The sequence below is a fragment of the Pseudophryne corroboree genome, unplaced genomic scaffold, assembly GCF_028390025.1.
Source record: "Pseudophryne corroboree isolate aPseCor3 unplaced genomic scaffold, aPseCor3.hap2 scaffold_851, whole genome shotgun sequence".
NCBI classification, from domain to species: Eukaryota; Metazoa; Chordata; class Amphibia; order Anura; family Myobatrachidae; genus Pseudophryne; species Pseudophryne corroboree.
The window spans coordinates 137,306-149,448 of NW_026970430.1; the positions used below are offsets into that span (position 1 = coordinate 137,306).

General features: G+C 41.0%; 1 non-coding gene and 1 pseudogene across 1 annotated transcript; one reads left to right on the forward strand and one right to left on the reverse strand.

The window, feature by feature from the left end:
• The first annotated feature begins 5,385 nt into the window (after window positions 1-5,385).
• On the forward strand, window positions 5,386-5,548 carry LOC135043064 (U1 spliceosomal RNA). Its single transcript, XR_010236089.1, has one exon. It is a non-coding gene; the product is annotated as a U1 spliceosomal RNA (small nuclear RNA).
• A 2,070-nt stretch (window positions 5,549-7,618) lies between these two features.
• Window positions 7,619-7,797, reverse strand: LOC135043122 (U1 spliceosomal RNA; annotated as a pseudogene).
• Window positions 7,798-12,143: the final 4,346 nt, after the last annotated feature.

Here is a 12,143-nt window from a genome sequence, read left to right on the forward strand (position 1 = left end):
CAGCTACACTTTGCAAAAGTACATACTGACAAAGGCTAATAAGCATTCATCTAGAACGATTCCTAGAAACATTTTAAAAAGTCAATAATGTGGAGAGTTTTTGTAAGATGTTTCTTCCATCAACCAATGAAGAAACACATTGGTACTTTCCCATGATAAGTGAGTGCTTCAGGACCTCTTGCACTTACATGTGCAGCAGAGTACTGTAATGGAAGCATGCTGGGTCCATAACCCAGAGGTAGGCAGATTGAAACTATCCTCTGCTATATGCATTTTTTTTTGTTAATTAAAGTAATCCAAAACTGGGATTGATATTTTTGCTCTTTTATTTTTACTTAAAGTACAATAACTTTTACCATTTTAATTTGTTTTAAGAGTATATTGACAGTATTGTTTTCTTTCAAAAATCCACTTAATTTTCTTTACCCGATTATTAAAATGGTAATTGACAAAAACAAACTACATTGTCACCAGAAGAGCAATACAAAATGTACAAGTGATATATTAAAATCATCTTTCCAGCTTGAATTTCAATGATGCATTGGGGCAACGATTTTGTGAGAAACATCTTCACCCTTAAATAAAGATTTTCTTAATTCCTTACCTGTGTGCTAATTAGATATCACCTTGTTTTCACATTAAACAGACTTCCACATGAGAAAACAGCAAAGATGCAGTGGCGTTAATGTTTCCTGGTGTCAACCTGTATTATTTCCGTAGATATTGAAATGAGGATGCATCTTGCTGCCTTTCCAATGAAGCAAGTTTAATTTAGTAATAGGTGAAAAACCATCCCTACAAAGATGTTAATCAGATACTTGGCTTTGTGGACACTTTTCAGAGAACAAATTTGTAATCATAAAAATAAAGCCAGAAAATGAAGAGCTGTTTAATCACTTAATTGGATTTTTCTGCCAGCATTTTTCTTTTTCTCTGCAACCCACTGCTAAATTGTGCTTCCTAGCTGTTTTTTTATAAAATCACTTAATCAAATCTAACTCTGATTACATCAGAGAAGGCAAGGTACCCTACACCATAAGAGGGGGTTTGCAATTTTGACTTGTCTACTTAAATATTACCAAAATCTGATCACAAGGTCAATTACGTCCCTGGACGGGATTGAACCACCAACCTTTTGATTAATAGCTGAACACACTAACCGATTGCGCCACAGAGACACTTTGCGAAAAGTACATACTGACAAAGACTAATAAGCATTCATCTAGAACGTTTCCTAGAAAAACTTTAAAAAGTCAATAATCTGGAGAGTTTTTGTAAGATGTTTCTTCCAGCAACCAATGAAGAAACACATTGGTACTTTCGCATGATGAGTGAGTGCTTCAGGATCTCTTGCACTTACATGTGCAGCAGAGTACTGCAATGGAAGCATGCTGGGCCCATAACCCAGAGGTAGGCAGATTGAAACTATCCTTTGCTATATGCATTTTTTTTTTGTTCATTAAAGTAATCCAAAACTGGGATTGATATTTTAGCTTTTATTTTTACTTAAAGTACAATAACTTTTACCATTTTAATTTGTTTTAATAGTATATTGACAGTATTGTTTTCTTTCAAAAATCCTATTAATTTTCTTTACCCGATTATTAAAATGGTAATTGACAAAAACAAACTACATTGTCACCAGAAGAGCAATACAAAATGTACAAGTGATATATTAAAATCATCTTTCCAGCTTGAATTTCAATGATGCATTGGGGCAACGATTTTGTGAGAAACATCTTCACCCTTAAATAAAGATTTTCTTAATTCCTTACCTGTGTGCTAATTAGATATCACCTTGTTTTCACATTAAACTGACTTCCACATGAGAAAGCAGCAAGGATGCAGTGGCGTTAATGTTTCCTGGTGTCAACCTGTATTATTTCAGTAGATATTGAAATGAGGATGCATCTTGCTGCCTTTCCAATGAAGCAAGTTTAATTTAGTAATAGGTGAAAAACCATCCCTACAAATATGTTAATCAGATACTTGGCTTTGTGGACACTTTTCAGAGAACAAATTCGTTAGCATAAAAATAAAGCCAGAAAATGAAGAGCTGTTTAATCACTCAATTGGATTTTTCTGCCAGCATATTTCTTTTTCTCTGCAACCCACTGCTAAATTGTGCTTCCTAGCTGTTTTTTTTATAAAATCACTGATTCAAATCTAACTCTGATTACATCAGAGTAGGCCAGGTACCCTACACCATAAGAAGGGGGTTTGAAATTTTGACTTGTCTACTTAAAGATCACCAAAATCTGATAACAAGGTCAATTACATCCCTGCGTGGGATTGAACCACCAACCCTGTGATTAATAACCAAACACACCAACAGATTGCGCCACAGAGACACTTTACAAACGCACATACTGACAAAGGCTAATAAGCATTCATCTAGAACGTTTCCTAGAAAAACTTTAAAAAGTCAATAATCTGGAGAGTTTTTGTAAGATGTTTCTTCCATCAACCAACGAAGAAACACATTGGTACTTTCCCATGATGAGTGAGTGCTTCAGGATCTCTTGCACTTACATGTGCAGCAGAGTACTGCAATGGAAAAATGCTGGGCCCATAACCCAGAGGTAGGCAGATTGAAACTATCCTCTGCTATATGCATTTTTTTTTGTTAATTAAAGTAATCCAAAACTGGGATTGATATTTTTGCTCTTTTATTTTTACTTAAAGTGCAATAACTTTTACCTTTTTAATTTGTTTTAATAGTATATTGACAGTATTGTTTTCTTTCAAAAATCCACTTAATTTTCTTTACCCTATTATTAAAATGGTAATTGACAAAAACAAACTACATTGTCACCAGAAGAGCAATACAAAATGTACAAGTGATATATTAAAATCATCTTTCCAGCTTGAATTTCAATGATGCATTGGGGTAACGATTTTGTGAGAAACACCTTCACCCTTGAATAAAGATTTTCTTAATTCCTTACCTGTGTGCTAATTAGATATCACCTTGTTTTCACATTAAACAGACTTCAACATGCGAAAGCAGCAAGGATGCAGTGGCGTTAATGTTTCCTGGTGTCAACCTGTATTATTTCAGTAGACATTGAAATGAGGATGCATCTTGCTGCCTTTCCAATGAAGCAAGTTTAATTTAGTAATAGGTGAAAAACCATCCCTACAAAGGTGTTAATCAGAGACTTGGCTTTGTGGACACTTTTCAGAGAACAAATTTGTTAGCATAAAAATAAAGCCAGAAAATGAAGAGCTGTTTAATCACTCAATTGGATTTTTTTGCCAGCATATTTCTTTTTCTCTGCAACCCACTGCTAAATTGTGCTTCCTAGCTGTTTTTATAAAATCACTGAATCAAATCTAACTCTGATTACATCAGAGAAGGCCAGGTACCCTACACCATAACAGGGGGTTTGAAATTTTGACTTGTCTACTTAAAGATCACCAAAATCTGATAACAAGGTCAATTAAGTCCCTGGGTGGGATTGAACAACCAACCTTTTGGTTAATAGCCTTACACACTAACTGATTGCGCCACAGCTACACTTTGCAAAAGTACATACTGACAAAGGCTAATAAGCATTCATCTAGAACGATTCCTAGAAACATTTTAAAAAGTCAATAATGTGGAGAGTTTTTGTAAGATGTTTCTTCCATCAACCAATGAAGAAACACATTGGTACTTTCCCATGATAAGTGAGTGCTTCAGGACCTCTTGCACTTACATGTGCAGCAGAGTACTGTAATGGAAGCATGCTGGGTCCATAACCCAGAGGTAGGCAGATTGAAACTATCCTCTGCTATATGCATTTTTTTTTGTTAATTAAAGTAATCCAAAACTGGGATTGATATTTTTGCTCTTTTATTTTTACTTAAAGTACAATAACTTTTACCATTTTAATTTGTTTTAATAGTATATTGACAGTATTGTTTTCTTTCAAAAATCCAATTAATTTTCTTTACCCGATTATTAAAATGGTAATTGACAAAAACAAACTACATTGTCACCAGAAGAGCAATACAAAATGTACAAGTGATATATTAAAATCATCTTTCCAGCTTGAATTTCAATGATGCATTGGGGCAACGATTTTGTGAGAAACATCTTCACCCTTAAATAAAGATTTTCTTAATTCCTTACCTGTGTGCTAATTAGATATCACCTTGTTTTCACATTAAACAGACTTCCACATGAGAAAGCAGCAAGTTTGCAGTGGCGTTAATGTTTCCTGGTGTCAACCTGTATTATTTCTGTAGATATTGAAATGAGGATGCATCTTGCTGCCTTTCCAATGAAGCAAGTTTAATTTAGTAATAGGTGAAAAACCATCCCTACAAAGGTGTTAATCAGAGACTTGGCTTTGTGGACACTTTTCACAGAACAAATTTGTTAGCATAAAAATAAAGCCAGAAAATGAAGAGCTGTTTAATCACTCAATTGGATTTTTTTGCCAGCATATTTCTTTTTCTCTGCAACCCACTGCTAAATTGTGCTTCCTAGCTGTTTTTTATAAAATCACTGAATCAAATCTAACTCTGATTACATCAGAGAAGGCCAGGTACCCTACACCATAACAGGGGGTTTGAAATTTTTACTTGTCTACATAAAGATCACCAAAATCTGATAACAAGGTCAATTACGTCCCTGGGTGGGATTGAACCACCAACTTTTTGGTTAATAGCCTTACACACTAACTGATTGCGCCACAGCGACACTTTGCAAAAGCATATACTGAAAAAGGCTAATAAGCATTCATCTAGAACGTTTCCTAGAAACATTTTAAAAAGTCAATAATGTGGAGAGTTTTTGTAAGATGTTTCTTCCATCAACCAATGAAGAAACACATTGGTACTTTCCCATGATGAGTGAGTGCTTCAGGATCTCTTGCACTTACATGTGCAGCAGAGTACTGTAATGGAAGCATGCTGGGTCCATAACCCAGAGGTAGGCAGATTGAAACTACCCTCTGCTATATGCATTTTTTTTGTTAATTAAAGTAATCCAAAACTGGGATTGACATTTTTGCTCTTTTATTTTTACTTAAAGTACAATAACTTTTACCATTTTAATTTGTTTTAATAGTATATTGACAGTATTGTTTTCTTTCAAAAATTCACTTAATTTTCTTTTCTGTGTGCTAATTAGATAGCACCTTGTTTTCACATTAAATAGACTTCCACATGAGAAAGCAGCAAGGATGCAGTGGCGTTAATGTTTCCTGGTGGTAGTGGGGGACTGTGTTTGTGCTTTCCTCTGGTCAGCTCTGGTAAAAGTCAGATTTCTTTGTCTCAGATCTTCCTCTAGCCTTGTTCTTCTTTCGAGAGTTCCCTTGTGCTGCCTCAGTTGGATCTCCTTCACTTGACAGGGGCGTACCCGAGCAGCGACCCTCCCCAGCACTAGCCCAACTCCTACTTACCTGCCAGGTGAGATACTATGATCATGAAGGTGCTTCTCCCAGGGCAAGGCTCACCCATTGCACTCTGGGTGTGCTGCTCCTGCGATTTCCCCAAATGTGGGAAACTTGACTGCATAATTTGTGTTTCCCCTGGTCGGCTCTCGTATAATTCAGATCTCTTTGTCTCAGGTCTCTCTCCAGCCTAGTTTGCTGTCTGTTTCCACTTCTCTTTTCTTAAACCGCTCCCTTCTATGTCCTTGCGCACCTTAATTAAATCTAACTCTGATTACGTCAGAGAAGGCCAGGTACCCTACACCATAAGAGGGGGTTTGAAATTTTGACTTGTCTACTTAAAGATCACCAAAATCTGATCACAAGGTCAATTACATCACTGGGTGGGAACCTTTTGGTTAATAGCCCATGTAAGTGCAAGAGATCCTGAAGCACTCACTCATCATGGGAAAGTACCAATGTGTTTCTTACAAAAATTCTCCAGATTATTGACTTTTTAAAGTTTTTCTAGGAAACGTTCTAGATGAATGCTTATTAGCCTTTGTCAGTATGTACTTTTGCAAAGTGTCGCTGTGGCGCAATCAGTCAGTGTGTATGGCTATTAACCTAAAGGTTGGTGATTCAATCCCACCCAGGGACGTAATTGACCTTGTTATCAGATTTTGGTGATCTTTAAGTAGACAAGTCAAAATTTCAAACCCCCTCTTATGGTGTAGGGTACCCGGCCTTCTCTGATGTAATCAGAGTTAGATTTGATTAAGTGATTTTATAAAAAACAGCTAGGAAGCACAATTTAGCAGTGGGTTGCAGAGAAAAAAAATTATGCTGGCAGAAAAGTCCAATTGAGTGATTAAACAGCTCTTCATTTTCTGATTTTATGTTTATGCTAACAAATTTGCTCTCTGAAAAGTGTCCACAAAGCCAAGTCTCTGATTAACACCTTTGTAGGAATGATTATCCACCTATTACTGAATTAAACTTGCTTCATTGGAAAGGAAGCAAGATGCATCCTCATTTCAATGTCTACTGAAATAATACAGGTTGACACCAGGAAACATAAACGTCACTGCATCCTTGCTGCTTCCTCATGGGGAAGTCTGTTTAATGTGAAAACAAGGTGATATCTAATCAGCACACAGGTAAGGAATTAAGAAAATCTTTCTTTATGGGTGAAGATGTTTCTCACAAAATTGTTGCACCAAGGCATCATTGAAATTAAAGCTGGAAAGATGATTTTAATATATCACTTGTATATTTTGTACTGCTCTTCTGGTGACAATGTAGTTTGTTTTTGTCAATTACCATTTTAATAATAGGGTAAAGAAAATTAAGTGGATTTTTGAAAGAAAACAATACTGTCAATATACTATTAAAACAAATTAAAATGGTAAAAGTTATTGTACTTTAAGTAAAAATAAAAGAGCAAAAATATCAATCCCAGTTTTGGATTACTTTAATTAACAAAAAACAATGCATATAGCAGAGGATAGTTTCAATCTGCCTACCTCTGGGTTATGGACCCAGCATGCTTCCATTACAGTACTCTGCTGCACATGTAAGTGCAAGAGATCCTGAAGCACTCACTCATCATGGGAAAGTACCAATGTGTTTCTTCATTGGTTGATGGAAGAAACATCTTACAAAAACTCTCCAGATTATTGACTTTTTCAAGTTTTTCTAGGAAACGTTCTAGATGAATGCTTATTAGCCTTTGTCAGTATGTACTTTCGCAAAGTGTCTCTGAGGCACAAACAGTTAGCGTGTTCAGTTGTTAACCAAAAGGTTGGTGGTTCAATCCCACCTAGGGACGTAATTGACCTTGTTATCAGATTTTGGTGATCTTTAAGTAGACAAGTCAAAATTTCGAAAACCCCTGTTATGGTGTAGGGTACCTGGCCTTCTCTGATGTAATCAGAGTTAGATTTTATAAAAAAAACAGCCACGAAGCACAATTTAGCAGTGGGTTGCAGAGAAAAAGAAATATGCTGGCAGAAAAATCCAATTGAGTGATTAAACAGCTCTTCATTTTCTGGCTTTATTTTTATGCTAACAAATTTGTGCTCTGAAAAGTGTCCACAAAGCCAAGTATCTTATTAACACCTTTGTAGGGATGGTTTTTCACCTATTATTAAATTAAACTTGCTTCATTGGAAAGGCAGCAAGTGATGTCATCCAAGCAGTGGGTCAAGGTTGGCTTCAAACCTCGTCTGCTTATGAAAAGAGAAAAGGGGTATGCAGGGCATGGCGGCCTTTTGCGGTGCTTGGATGACCCCTAGTTCGCATTAAATAATGCAGTCGAGTTTCCCACATTTGGGGAAATCACAGGGGTCAGCATACCCAGAATGCAATGAATGAACCGCACCCTGGGAGAACAGTCTTCATGACCATGGTATCTCCTATGCAAAATAAGTATGATTTGGGATAGGGCTGGGGAGGGCCGCTGCTCAGGCACATCTCTGTCAAGTAAAGGAGATTCAACTGAGGCAGCACAAGGGAACTCTCATCTGGGGACAACAACTGCAGGGAGAACACATATTTTCAGATGAACATGGGAGGGCAGAAGGCTGCCTAATACTGAAGCACCCCCAAACAACAAACCAAATGCAACAACTAGTGCAAGCATTCCTGGGGGAAGGCCTGCAGCAGATGGATTTGCATATGGCGATGTCATCCAAGCAGTGGGTCAAAGTTGGCTTCAACCCTCGTCTGCATATGAAAAGAGAAAAGGGGCGTGCAGGGCATGGCGGCCTTTTGCGGCACTTGGATGACCCCTAGTTCGCATTAAACACCTCCACCCTCTGTCGGTGTGGGGCTCATGTTGGCTATGCCCCAGCCCCTGAAGGATTCAAGCTGATTTCTTGCAGCAGCTGGGCACTGTAACAGCTCCAGAGCTGCTCTGTAAGGCAAGTAAAAGGGTGTGGGCCCTGCAGCACTACCTGTAGTTCGCATTGTGCAAGACCCCTAGTTCGCATTAAACACCCCCACCCTCCTTCGGTGTGGGGCTCATGTTGGCCATGCCCCAGCCCCTGAAGCATTCACGCTGATTTCTTGCAGCAGCTGGGCACTGTAACAGCTCAAGAGCTGCTCTGTAAGGCAAGTAAAAGGGTGTGGGCCCTGCAGCACTACCTGTAGTTTGCATTGTGCATTGGAAGGCACAAAGTAAGCAGACGGGAGGAGAAGTCAGGATAGTGCACAAGGGTATAGACGGGAGGGGATCAAGAAAAAAGAAGTGGAAACAGACAGCAAACTAGGCTTCCAATGCACAATGCAAACTACAGGTAGTGCTGCAGGGCCCACACCCTTTTACTTGCCTTACAGAGCAGCTCTGGAGCTGTTTAATCACTCAATTGGATTTTTCTGCCAGCATAATTTTTCTCTTACGTCCTAGAGGATGCTGGGGACTCCGTAAGGACCATGGGGGATAGACGGGCTCCGCAGGAGACATGGGCACTTTAAGAAAGACTTTAGATCTGGGTGTGCACTGGCTCCTCCCTCTATGCCCCTCCTCCAGACCTCAGTTTACTACTGTGCCCAGAGGAGACTGGGTGCTTTTCAGGGAGCTCTCCTGAGTTTCCTGACAGAAAGTATATTTGTTAGATTTTTTTATTTTCAGGGAGCCTGCTGGCAACAGACTCCCTGCATCGAGGGGCGGAGGGGAGAGATGCACACCTACTTCTGTGAGTTGATAGGCTCTGCTTCTTAGGCTACTGTACAGCATTAGCTCCAGAGGGATCGGTACGCAGGTCTCACCCTCGCCGTCCGTCCCAGAGCCGCGCCGCCGTCCCCCTCGCAGAGCCGGAAGATAGAAGCCGGGTGAGTATGAGAAGAAAAGAAGACTTCAGAGGCGGCGGAAGACTTCATGATCTTCACTGAGGTAACGCACAGCAGTAAAGCTGTGCTCCATTGCTCCCATACACCTCACACACGGCAGTCAGTGTAAGGGTGAAGGGCGCAGGGGGGACGCCCTGGGCAGCAATATAGACCTCTCTTTGGCAAAATAAATATATATGCAGCTAGGCACTGTATATATATATAAGAGCCCCCGCCATTTTTTTAAGGGGGGGGGCTATTTGAGCGGGACAGAAGCCCGTCGCTGAGGGGGTGGGGCTTCTCCCTCAGCACTCCCCAGCGCCATTTTCTCCACAGCACCGCTGAGGGGAAGCTCCATGGACTCTCCCCTGCTTATACCACAGTAGAAAGAGGGTCTTAAAGAAGAGGGGGCACATAATTAGGCGCATATATATATGGAAATACAGCGCTACTGGGTAAACATAAAATGATTGTGTTTTTTTCCTGGGTCATATAGCGCTGGGGTGTGTGCTGGCATACTTTCTCTCTCTGTCTCTCCAAAGGGCCTTGTTGGGGAACTGTCCTCAGATAAGAGGATTCCCTGAGTGTATGGTGTGTCGGTACACGTGTGTCGACATGTCTGAGGTAGAAGGCTCTCCTAGAGAGGAGCAGGAGCAAATTAATGTGGTGTCTCCATCGACAACGCCGACACCTGACTGGATGGATATGTGGAATGTTTTAAGTGCTAATGTAAACTTATTACACAAGAGATTAGACAAAGCTGAAGCTAGGGAACAGTCAGGGAGTCAACCCATGCCTGTCCCTATGTCGCAGGGACCTTCGGGGTCTCAAAAGCGCCCACTATCCCAAATAGTTGACACAGATACCGACACAGATTCTGACTCCAGTGTCGACTACGATGATGCAAAGTTACAACCAAAATTGGCTAAATGTATTCGATATATGATTATTGCAATAAAAGATGTTTTGCACATCACAGAGTCCCCTGTCCCTGACACGAGGGTACACATGTATAAGGGAAAGAAACCTGAGATAACCTTTCCCCCCTCACATGAGTTGAACGAATTATGTGAAAAAGCTTGGGAATCTCCAGACAAAAAGCTGCAGATTCCCAAAAGGATTCTTATGGCGTATCCTTTCCCGCCAATGGACAGGATACGGTGGGAATCCTCCCCTAGGGTGGATAAAGCATTGACACGCTTATCCAAAAAGGTAGCGCTGCCATCCCAGGATACGGCTACCATCAGGGACCCTGCTGACCGCAAGCAGGAGGTTACCCTAAAGTCCATTTACACACATTCTGGTACCTTACTCAGACCGGCAATTGCGTCGGCCGAGGTTGTAGCGCGGTGGCAGCATGGACAGATACCTTATCAGCAGAGATTGAGACCCTAGATAAGGATGCTATGTTATTGACCATAGGGCATATAAAAGATGCTGTCCTATATATGAGAGATGCTCAAAGTGACATTAGTCTACTGGGTTCTAGAATAAACGCTATGTCGATTTCTGCTAGACGAGTCCTATGGACCCGGCAATGGACAGGTGATGCCGACTCAAAAAGGCATATGGAGGTTTTACCTTACAGGTGTGAGGAATTGTTTGGGGAAGGTCTCTCGGACCTTGTCTCCACAGCTACAGCTGGTAAATCAAATTTTTTGCCTTATATTCCCTCACAGCCTAAGAAAGCACCACATTATCAAATGCAGTCCTTTCGATCACAGAGAAACAAGAAAGTACGAGGTGCGTCCTTTCTTGCCAGAGGTAAGGGCAGAGGGAAGAAGCTGCACAACACAGCTAGTTCCCAGGAACAGAAGTCCTCCCCGGCCTCTACAAAATCCACCGCATGACGCTGGGGCTCCGCTAAAGGAGTCCGCCCAGTTGGGGGCACGTCTTCGTGTTTTCAGCCACATCTGGGTTCATTCGCAGGTGGATCCCTAGGCAATAGAAATTGTTTCTCAGGGTTACAAGCTGAAATTCGAAGAGGTGCCTCCTCGCCGGTTTTTCAAATCGGCCCTACCATCTTCTCCCCAGGAAAGGGAGATAGTGTTAAATGCAATTCACAAATTGTATCTTCAACAGGTGGTGGTCAAGGTTCCCCTGCTTCAACAAGGAAAGGGAAATTATTCGACCCTGTTTGTAGTCCCAAAACCGGACGGTTTGGTCAGACCCATATTAAATTTAAAATCCCTGAACCTATACTTGAAAAGGTTCAAGTTCAAGATGGAATCGCTAAGAGCGGTCATCGCCAGCCTAGAAGGGGGGGATTTTATGATATCTCTGGACATAAAGGATGCATACCTTCATGTACTCATTTATCCACCTCATCAGGCGTACCTAAGATTTGCGGTACAGTATTGTCATTACCAATTTCAGACGTTGCCGTTTGGTCTCTCCAGAAAAATTCTCTCCGAGAATTTTCACCAAGGTAATGACGGAAATTATGGTGCTCCTGCGAAAGCAAGGTGTCACAATTATCCCGTACTTGAACGATCTCCTCATAAAAGCGAGATCAAGAGAGCAGTTGCTGAACAGCGTATAACTTTCATTGAAGGTGTTACAGCAAAACGGCTGGATTCTCAATATCCCGAAGTCGCAGTTGGTTCCTACGACTCGTCTGACTTTGCTTGGGCATTATTCTGGATACGGACCAGAAAAGGGTTTATCTTCCGATAGAAAAGGCCCAGGAACTCATGACTCTGGTCAGGAACCTATTGAAACCAAAACAGGTGTCAGTGCATCACTGCACTCGAGTCCTGGGAATGATGGTGGCATCATACGAGGCCATTCCCTTCGGCAGGTTCCATGCGAGGATCTTGCAATGGGACCTACTGGACAAGTGGTCCGGGTCACATCTACAGATTCATCAGTTGATCACCCTGTCCCCCAGGGCCAGGGTATCTCTCCTGTGGTGGCTGCAGAGTGCTCACCTTCTAGAGGGCCGCAGGT